At 33.8% G+C, this 11,630-nt stretch overlaps 1 pseudogene; it reads left to right on the top strand.

Moving 5' to 3' along the window:
- Positions 1–5,058: 5,058 nt before the first annotated feature.
- LOC147825391 (centrin-2 pseudogene) lies at positions 5,059–5,561 on the top strand (annotated as a pseudogene).
- The last annotated feature ends 6,069 nt before the right edge of the window (positions 5,562–11,630 follow it).

The raw sequence follows: 11,630 nt of genomic DNA, 5'->3' as shown, positions 1-11,630 counted from the left end.
GTACATCTTGTTGATAGAGCATCAATGTCTTTTTTTTATACAGTACACCTTGTTCATACAGTACTGTAAGTTTTGCTAATTGTACTGTAGAGCACAATACTGTAGTTTCATGTTCTGAATGTAAGAGTTACACAAATAAAACCAAAGTCATCACGTTGGAGATGCCTTTGACTATTTCTTTGTTCTGAATATTGTAATGTACATCCTATGTACAATTCTTCATTCAGCGACCAATTCATTTAATGACCTAGTCACAGGAAGGATCCTTGGTTGATAAAGGAGGGATGCCTGTAGCCCATTGTATTTTAGGAGCATTTACTAAACATGTGAAAATGAAATCATGAAAAGACAGAAGTCTTCAAAATATGTATTATTTCTATAATGTCTGATTTGGGGAGAAAATAAACTCCTTGACATTTTTGGTTATGCTTTTTTTGCCTCAATATCCAAAAATATATATGGTTTGCCCATTTTGATGCAGAAGGGAGTGATTTGGAGCACAGTTGTATGAGAACTGTTCACATATGATAGTGTATCACACATGATACAGGCACAGCAGCTGTCCCAAAGGGCCAAGAAAATTTATCTGGGGACTCTTTCTTGGGCTCACTTCTAAGGACTATTTGCTTTCAACATTTCTTCCGGTGACACTAAAGCTGATTCATTTGGAGTTAAATAAATTCTCAGATATAAACACACTCTTTGGAAATGATGTTATGTTTGAAACTTTTTGATATATGTAAATGTCTCATATCATATGGGTACATTTATTTTCTCCAGGGTTATATATACACTCCCAAATAACAGAAACAAATGGGCAATTAATTATCATGTTATTCTTGGCTCTGTGATTGGATTGTTTTATGTGTTTAAGTTTCATCTAATACTCCTGGCTAGTAAGCTCGTTTACTACTACATATTTTATATGTGTTTCTATCCTCTAAGCTATTAACTGCAGGGATGGACAGAGCAGTGGCCCCATGTATTAACTCATATTGTCATATTTATGTTTGTTTTGACATTTCTTTTCTAAAGACGTCCTTTTTAGTGTGACTTTTCTTAATCTTTGTTGATATTTTTAGATTTTTAAAGTGTATTTTATTAGTGCTTTGCTCTAGGCATTATGATATACATCTCTACCCACCACAGTTTATTTCAGATTCACACTAAATTTTAGTGAGATATGGAAGCCTTACTTAACTATAGATTTATTTCTGCTCCCTCTTTTTATCTCTCATTTTCATATTAATTATATGTTCTATTGATCTGATCACACAAGTTTATAATTATTTTGTAAAATATTATGTATCTTAAAGAAATTAGTAGAAGTGTCCAATAAACATTTATAAACTTTTCATGTTTGTTCATATATTTTTCTTTCTGTTGTTCTTATTTTCTTTTTTTTATTATCTGGATTGAAGTCACTATCGGAAATCATTTTACATAAGCTCAAAGGACTTTCATGAAGGTTTTTTTTTAAAAGCAGTATGTAAACAGAAAATTCTTCTAATTTTGTTTGTAATGGATGTCTTTATTTCATCTGCATCTTGATAAGCTGTTTTACTAGAAATAAATTTATGGCTCATTTTTTGTTTTTCTTTTATCACTTTGGATATTTTATTCTATTTCTCTTTCTTCCTTTTTTTTTTTTTGTGGTACCTGGGATCAAACTCAGGACCTTGCGCTTGAGAAGCAGGCATGGCACCACTGAGCCAAATCCCTGGCCCTTTCTTCGTTTTTATTAGAATATGATGTTAATGGTATTATTGCTCCCCTGTACATAATACATCTATTCTTTGCTGCTACTATGCCAATTGAGACCTAGAAAAGATAAAAGGAGCAGGCAATACACTGTACTTAACTGAAGTTGAGTAGTTTTTAATGAATTATTGATTCTCAACATGTTACATATCCTTTTTATTTCTCCAAAATACATAAACATTATGTAATTTTATTATATTTTACTCTTGCTTTGGGGGAGACAATGGGCTGACATTCTCCAGATGCTTTCATGGAATATCAGATGATTAATCTGTTTATACCTGGGATATGACATTCTTTATCCTTGGGAATATTCTTTTCTCTAAGTTTTACTTTGTTAGATATTAATACAGCCACTTTAGCTCTCTTTAGATTAATGTTGTCCTGTTACCTTTTCCATTTGCTCTTAGCATATCTTTGTCTTTATGTTTATTTTTTTAAATTTTCTCTTATTAGTTCATATGTGCAGTACGTAATGTTGACATTCCTTGTTTGAAGCTGGTACCTGTACGTAGCACATCTTGATTCCTTTCTTCATCTCCTTTCCTTCTCCTCTTTCCCCTCCACCTATCGTTTGATCACTTGATCCCCTTTCCTTCCTCCCCTCTTCGTACATATTTGCGGTATCTTTATATTTAAAGTGAGATTATTATATACATTACTTAGTTTGGTTTTACTTTTTTAAACCAGTCTTACAATATCTCTTTTTCAATTGTAGTGTTTAAGACACTTTCTTTCAATGAGATTATTAATATAATATTATTTTCTATTTGCCCCATTATTTTGTTTTAAATTTTCAATATTTCCAGTTTTCTTTTGTATTAATTCAATGTATGTTAGCATCATTTTCTTTGTAGTTGGCTCATTGTCTATATTGTACTATTATTTAGTTGTTCCTTTTGAGTTATAGCAAAAAGCTTTCACTTACTATGGTTGACTCTTTAAATGGTAGTACAAAACTTCACAAATAGAATATCCCACCAGGCCTACACTGTTTCTTCTTAAAGTCTTCTGCTATTTTAAAATTATATTTTAATTAAAGCATTAAATTTAGCCAAGTTGGTGCTAGTTTGGGTCATCAGTTAGATCTTGATTCCCAACTAGTATACTTTTCTTTTTATGCTGGAAGGATTGTCCTCACATTTCTTGCACTGCTTGTCTGGTGGTGGTGAATTCTTCCAGCTTTTTACATCTAAAAAGGCTTTCACCTTAATTTTTAAAGTTTTTTTTTGTGTTGCAGAGAACTGTAGATTTGCAGTGTTTTTCTTTCAGTTTTTTGAAGATGTTGTTCCTTTGCCTCTTGCTTGTATTGTTTTCTGCATTCCATTTATGATCCTTGTTGTCTTTATTCCTAGATATGGAATATGTTCCCCTTTGCAAAACCAAGTGGTAGCTTTGAAAATGACTTCATCAGTGGTTGATTCTGAAGTGCATTGGTGTATTTTTCTTTGAGTTTCTTGTGATTAGGATTCCCTGAGCATTTTGTATCTGTGACTTTATAGTTTCCATCAGTTTGGTAAATTGTCTGCCATTTATGGTTTCAGATACTTTATTCTGCTTCACCCTTCAGTGACTCCAAAGATATATGTGTCAGACCACTGTCCAAAGTTTACCAATTCTCAATTTTTAAAGTAGTGTTCTCTTTGTTTCAGTGTAGATAGTTTCAACGACCATGTCTTTAAAGTCACTACCTTATTCTTCTGGTGTTCCTACATGCCATTTGTCCAATTCAGTGTGTTTTTGTCTCAGACATTCTCAATTTCATTCTTTGAAGTTAGATTTTTATCATTTATATACTTTCCTAATTTCTTCCCAACATGTTATTTTCCCTCTAGATTACTTACGTATAGAATACACTTGTAAGATCTTTTTTTATGCTCTTGTCTATTAAATCTATCGGTATCATTTTTCAGTCTGTTTCATTTGAGTGTTTTTCTCTTCTTTACAGAATGTGTTTCCTGGTTGTTCTAATTTTAATTCTGAACATCCCCAAAATGCCAAGGTCTTAAATTCTTGGGAGGGGGTGAAATTTTAAGAAGTGAGGCATGGAACGAGTCATTAGCGTTTTGTCCTTCAAGTGAATTATGGGATTCCAACCACTTCCTTGGTAACTTTTTACTCCTTGGCCATGAACAATTTTACTCCACCACATACTCTCTGTCATTGTCATCTGACACACCTCCCAGAGGCCTAAAAACAATGGGTCCAAACCTTGAGCCCAAAATAACCTTTTTCTCTTTTTAAGTTGGCTGACTCAGGTGTTTCTTCTAGTGACTGAAAGCTGACTAATGCAATGTTTCTTTGCTTGATTGCAAACCTTTGTATGGATGTCTGAGATTGTGAATTTAACCTTACTGAGGGCTACATTTATTTATTTATTTTTATTTCTGCATGGCCAGTGCTCTATTATCTGAGCTATGTGATATTAATAACTCCAACTTGCATTTCTTCTGGCTGCTCATATTCATGGCAGTAGTATTCATTATAGCCAGAATATGGGAGTAATGGTAAGATAAATTGACAGATAAAAATAAAGAAAATGGGGTACACACACAGGAATGCTATTAAAACACTTACACATCAGGTTAAATGAATTAAGTCTAACATGGAAAGACAAACACTGTATGGCCTTACTCTAAGTGGAATTTTAAAATAATGAACTCAGAGAGCAGAATGCTGATTGCCAGGGCCTGAGGTTTGGGGGAAATGGAGAAGTTGCTCAAAGCTTGAAACTCCCAGGTATATAAAGAACAGTGTCTAGGGATCCAATGTATAGCACTGTGGTGCAGGATGTGCTATTTAGTTTGATTGTGAAGGTCATTACCCAATGTATACACATATTGATCTAGTAGCTGTCCACCTTAGAAATCTATATCTCACAGTTGATATTTGAAAAAATAAAAGTAAATGTATATATAAAGATTAATTATTATAAATACTCTTGATTTTTTTGGAATGTGGTTTGATGACTTAGAAAATAATTAATCATTTTGGTTCTTGCTCTGAACCATTGACAAAGATTAATAGAACGTATTTCATTGAGAACTAATTTTGTTTCCATTGAGGGAAAACCCTCTGAATTTTCCACATAACTTTTCTCTTAACCTTTAGTTATGAGGCTTTCTACTTGGAGTAGTGGGCACTGGAAAAGGAATTATTCCTTGCCCTGTGTGAGTTTCAGACATCATTGTTTTTCTTAAAACTTTCAGGTGATTCTTTGCACAGCCTTAATTATTTTCCTCATATGCAATAATCAGCAGAAGCTGCTGCCTTAGCCACAGTGATAGCCTGTTGAGAATGGCCTCCAATTTTAAGAAGGTAACACACTGTCAAGTACCCAGAGAAAAAGGATGAATCTTAAACCAGAGCTCACTGAAGAGCAGAAACAGAAAATCAGAGAAACTTCTGATTTCTTTGATGCTGATGAGACTGGGAGGATGGATGTTAAAAAATGAAAGTTGACAATGAGAGCCTTGGGGTTTGAACCCAAGAAAGAACAAATTGAACACACTGCTATGCAAAATGAATAAGGGGCAGGAAAAATTAACTCTAGTGATCTTTTGAATGTAATGAGTCAGAAAATGTCTGAGGGAGATACCAAGGAAGAAATTCTGAAAGCTCTGAAGCTCTTGAATGATGATGAAACTGGGAAAATATCATTCCAAAATCTGAAGCACACAGCCAGGGAGTTGGGTGAGGGCCTGAGTGGTGAGGTCAGAAATGATCGATGAGGTGACTGAGAAGGAGAGATCAGCAGGCAAGAGGTCCTACATATCATGAAAAAGACCTGCTTTGAGTAAGACCAGTGTCCTCTCCTTTCCTGCAAGTACAGGTGACCAGATTTAGTGCCTGCCATTGTGTGCAATCTAGCTTTTGAGAACATCCGCCTTACCCATTTCCCTGTGTAAATTTAGCTGTCACCTTGAACTTATTTTGGACCTTTGGACGTATTCTTTGATATCAAAGTTCTTTGTAAAATGACCTGCCAATTACTTTAATTCTTGAAAGCAGAATGGAAGAGGAGTAAAAGGTCCTCCAGCTTGGCTACCTGCCATTTCACCCCGCCACGCTTTACACTTGTCGTATATTTCCACACAAACAGGTAGCAGCTTCTGAGGCAGCACCTGCTGCACTCTGGCCACAAGATGTGGGCCTTCCATGGTTTCCGTATTTTTGATACCTGAGTGTCATTTTCTCTTTTACAAAGCCAAGTGAACCCTTACACTGGCATTTAGAAGTGTGTTAATATTCTTTGTTTTGTCTTTAAAATAAAACTTTTCTCAGTTGGGAAAAAATGCAACAATCAGCACTCAGCTGAATCCTCAAGAGCAGGCCGGCACTGTTCTCTTGGTATCTCACTGAGCAGTTCGTATTCCTCCTGCACTCTACCCTGTGAACTCTAGCCATTAGCCATCTTCAACTCCCTGGACTCTAAGATCTATGCTTTTCAACCTGGGCTTCTCATGAACAACCCCTTTCTGCATCATTCCCTAGAAACATTCAGGCATTAAGTTCAAGCTCTCTCGAACCTTCTACATTAAGTATCTCTTCTTTCTTGTATCCTTTATTGAACAGTGTTAAATAGCCTTAGAACTTTGTCATATATTTTATCTAGTGCTTTAGTTCTTTTAGGCATAAAAGTCTGTCTGCTCTCTTTTATTCTGTATTGGCTATCAGTGAGGATCCTTCACAATGCCTTGTTCTGTTTTACGACTTTCATGAAGTTTATTTTCCCATTCAAATTACTTGCATTAATGATATAACTTCTCAATGTCCTTTAATTTTGATGCAATGAAGCTATATACTTTTTGTATGCCCATTATATGCAAAATGCCAGGCTAGACCATAGAATGAGAGCAGCAAATGTGCTACTTTGGGTATTTGATATTCTGAGAGATAAGTATTAAACACACATAATCACAAGTATGTAGATGTGTAATAATAAACAAGAGGCTATTTTGATTTGAATTCTAGAAGTAGCACTTATTCACCATGTAATATTCCTCCAATAAAAACGGGAGTTATGGTCACACAAAATACACAATGTCTCATAGTGTTTTTGAACACTCAATAGGATCATTTCAAAAAGTAATCAGTGGGGCTGGGGATTTAGCTCAATGGCACCGCATCTACCTTGTAAGAACAAGGTCCTGAGTTCCATCCCCAGTACCACAAAAAAAAAAAAGTAATCAGTGTAATGTCTATCACAAAGTAAATTCTGAATGAATGTTGGCAAATTACCTTGTAACAAAATTGAAGAGATATATGACCACATAAATAGACCTACATTTTGATAGAGTACAGACAAGCAGCCAAAATCAAAGAGTGAGAACCCTAAAAGAAAAGAAAAATTCTGGGAGATAATTGTCAAAGTCCTAGACAAATCTTGATTCTTTCTATTCTAAGAAAATTTCCTTCCTGAATTCCTGTTGCCTCACACTTGGTGAGGTTTCTGTATTTAGCAGGGGTCTGTATTGCTTTATAGAATTATCTATCATATTTACTTTTTATGATATAACATAACATGAAATTACAGAGTTGAAAATAAGGTCCAGTTGAAGGAAAAGAAAACGCCTAACCTCGGAGCTGAGAATAATTTGTAGATTAATACTGCTGGATTTTGCTGGAAAGGTCATTCACACTTTATTGTCAGATTCCCATAGAAAATAAATTACTTTGGAGGAACTTTAGTTATAGGTCATCATCAAGACAGCCAACTGGCGTGTGAACTGTTCTCCCATTATTTCTTGAGCTCTTTCTGAGAGAATGAACCTCCATTCTGAAACCAGGGGCTGCATCTAAAAGTCCTTTATGTCTAAAATAATACCACATGCAGCAAATATATTAAATAATGCAAATATATTAAATGGAAAATTTCCTTCAGTAGTTTCCATTTTACTATAATGGACTTTCTTTACTGATCTTCCCTTATCAAATATCTGCATTTGCTTTAAGTTACTATATCTTGAGAAATCATTTATCCTCTATACATTTGACTTGTTTCTTTTTAGGACAAAGGAATATATTGTCTGTTCCTATCTAGTCATATATTGTGTCCAACTAGTCTGCATTTTTAGTATTCTTTATGCAAGATAAAATATGTCAGTTTTGTGCTTTCTGTTTACAAAGCTTACTCAGACATGTTATTTAACTTGATACACTAAATATATGAAGTGACAATTTTATTATAAAATTCAAAATCTACTCAAAAATTTCTGTAATTCAAATAGCCTGCCTTCAAACTTCAATAAGTCATTATCTTGTAAAATATATCCTTGGAGAAATCACTCAGTCTCTCTAAATTTTAGATTTTTAACTATTGAGAGGACTAGAATTAGAAGATATAATGTGATTTGCCTAATGATTGGCCTATAGTTATACTCAGTAACTTGAAGTTCTTATTTTTGACAACAATAATAGATAAGAATAACAAGTTCGAATTTTCAGTGAATATTATTGCAGCAGCAGCTTTGCTTCTCTTCCTCAATGCATCTTGTATTTTAGTATAGAAGAGAGAAAGGACATAAAGATCATACCTCAATCCTATTTAAATTTCCTTTTTGTCTTTTAATACATAATTCTAAAAGTCTCTCAAATGTCCTATACATATACCATACCACTTGATAGACTAATCAAGGCCACTTAATAGAACAATCAAATTAAACCTACTGCCTTTCTTTGATGAACATAGTACTTATACCCCACTGTCAGATATGCTTATATTTTGAATTACTGCATAGATTTCTTTAAACCATTTCACTCTCATCTAGCCTAGATTTTAGACAATATGACTTTGGAGAGGCCAGCAGGGATTTTTCTAGGTGTCAAATATGCAGCCAGGAGTTTTTGGTGTCTTCAGTCTTTCCACGATAATGACAGCCTTTAGGAACCTTTGTGCTCTTTGTTTCTCAGCAGTCTAAATGGTGAAGTAGAAGTCTGAGCTTCAGTTCAAGTCCTTGAAGATATTTTACTCACCTGAAAGCTTTAACACCTAAGATCAGTCTACAGTGAGATATAAACATAGGGAACTCTCTTCCAGAAGGTTTTAGACTTTGAACACTTAATGATTTCCGGTGGTTAATAACTGAGTTCCTCGGCTTTTCCTTCTGAAACAAAGCAAAACAAAATATGGAAAAGGATCACTTACCCACCCAGACAGCATCTCAGGAATATAAATGCCCTTACTTTCAGAGGTGATATACCTGTCACAAAGCTCCTCATGTCTGGGTCAGGCCTCTCATACCTGTTTTTCAAAACTCTTGACATAGGATTCTACTTTAAGAGTCTACTTCACCCTCTGTAAATAAATACCAGCTAAGTAAATTATAATTACAGTCCAGATTCCAATTAGGAAACTTCGCCATTGTTAAGCTGAAGAATGAAGCTTAAAGATACAATTAATATGGGCTTGTATGAAAGGCTTTAATGAAATTAATAAACTCTACAACAATAGATTATTTCTGAATCTTGGATACAGGAAATAGGCTCTTGTTGTCAATAACTAGCAAAGTTTGTTGCTTTTGAATAGTGGCATTTTATCCAATAAACCCTATAATTATGAAGTACCTGAAAAATTTTAATGAAAAAGAGTACCTGGAATCTTACAGGAGAAAGTTTCAGTTGAACACTCAAGTATGGAAAATGCAAGTATTGAGTCTGAGGTGTATCGTGTAAAAGAAAGGATAATGCAAAGCACATGAAAGAAGACTTTCTTTCAGAAGACTAAAAAGAAATAGGTCTAAAAATTTGAAGAGAAGAAATAATGATAGGTTTTGGTTAGAATGGCAAGCATGATGTACTGGCCACTTCCCGTACCTGACCCATTTCTTTTTTTATTTAATTCTTTTTGAAACCTGACCCATTTCTTACCAATACAGGAAAAAAAAAATCAACTGATCCACTAAGGGACATCAGTGTTTCCTTTCAGTAACCTACTTTTTGATAGAACTAGTCCAGGCAATCTAGTGGTATAAATTCACTCAAAGATTTATATAAAAGCCCTACTATTCTCCATATTTCTGCCATTTATCGTATTCCATATTTCTTTATGGTTTTCTTTCTGAAGATTGATTAACAAATGTGGCAAGCATATTATTCATTTGGACAATATATCTTTTAAATTAAAGATGATTGCTTTTGATCCCACTCTTCCAACCTCATTTAACTTTTATTACTTCCTCCAATGTCCAAATATTCACGATTCGTATATTTCTATTTCACCATCTCACCGAAAGTTGGGACTTTTAATATGGATTTTTGGGGGGAGAAAAAGAGGAGAGTACAAATATTAGGTCCTTAACAAGAACAGAAATATTAATACACTTACTTCATTGATCATCATTTGTGCATTACTCTTGGAAATTAGTTCTTTTACACTCAACTATCACATGGATAAACAAAAGTCATGACGTAAAAGCCCTCGTATAATGAAATACAAGTTCTGCTAAATGAAAGTGCGAGAAGTATACAATGAAGGGTCAGAATGGAGGAATATGAGTGGCAATTCACCTGCAAGTAATTTATCTTTTAAAATAAAATTTCTTGAATATTCTGCAATAATGTACTCCTTTAAATGACCATGTATTTGAGAACTCAGAAATTCTGGATTTACATCTAATTACTAATGGAAATGTATACCAAGGACCAGGTGGTATACATTATTAATTTTTTGAATTAATAATTACTGAAATAATTTACTGAATTAATAATAATTTTCAAATAGTTTCTTATTCCTTTTAAATTTTATTTTAAAATAAATTTTATTTTGTAATTTTAAGATATGTAACATGATGAAATATAGACATAATAAAATGTTCAATGTCATAGAACATATTTTACAATTTTGTGCTTCTTAAATCACCTGTGCTTTCTTACTATTGTCGCAAAAGTACATAACCACAGTTCCCGGTAAGTGGACTTAGGTTCAAATTTAGATTTTTATCAGGAAAAGAGGAAGCGGTTTTCACTTATGCTTTCAAAGTGGATCTGAATTTTCATTCTCTGTTTACTGCATTCTGTATTGAATTTGCCAACACTTTAACATCAAACTATATTCTTATGGCCTGTACATTAGCATCTTCTTCCTGGGTAAAATGATTCTTTGTAGTTACTGTTTGGAAATTTGCCTTTTAAAAATTCATATGAACAAATGTTAAATTAGCAAAAAATTTGCCTTCTTTCCCAAGATTGTATTTAAATTATACATGACATTTTAATACAGTTATATTTTTATAATTATACTTCAATATAAATGTAAGGGATGAGAGTAGTTAATAAATGTCATCGTACAGCAAACATTTGAAGACAGAAGCAGAGGGAGGAGCTGTACAGCATGATTTCCAGTTGCAGGCGACTGGAAATCTGTGAATTTGCACAGATTTGCTCATTCACGGATGCAGGGTCACATACTAGGGGTCACCTTTTAATGTAGAATCTGAGAGTTCCAGTATTCATAGGGAGCTGACAGGAAATGTATTTGGGGGGACATTTTTCATGACGTGCAAGATGTATTTCCTGAAATCATGCAGAGAAACAAAGTAGAATTAAAATTGGTAATAAAATCAATATAATTACTGGATCTCCATGACCCATATTCACATAAAGTAGTGTCAGCAGAGATTATTTTATTTTTAAATAGTGATGTGGGGTTTTTTTTGTCTTTTCTAATGTTTTTTTTTATTACTACATGTTCGCAGTACGTAATGTTTAAATTCCATGTGGGAAGTTGGTACATATACATATGATATCCTAATTCTTTATTCATTTCCTTCCCTTCTCCCATCTCCTCCCTTCATCTTGTGGTCCCTTTCCATTTGCAAAAATCAACACAGACATAGAAAAGAAAACCTCTTTAACATAGAACAGGTTAT

This window comes from Heterocephalus glaber, unplaced genomic scaffold (genome assembly GCF_053883595.1).
Source record: "Heterocephalus glaber isolate CG9 unplaced genomic scaffold, H.glaber_assembly_v1.0 deba00001504, whole genome shotgun sequence".
Taxonomy (NCBI): domain Eukaryota; kingdom Metazoa; phylum Chordata; class Mammalia; order Rodentia; family Bathyergidae; genus Heterocephalus; species Heterocephalus glaber.
The sequence above is the reverse complement of the archived record's forward strand: the minus strand, read 5'-3'. Positions and strand labels throughout refer to the sequence as shown.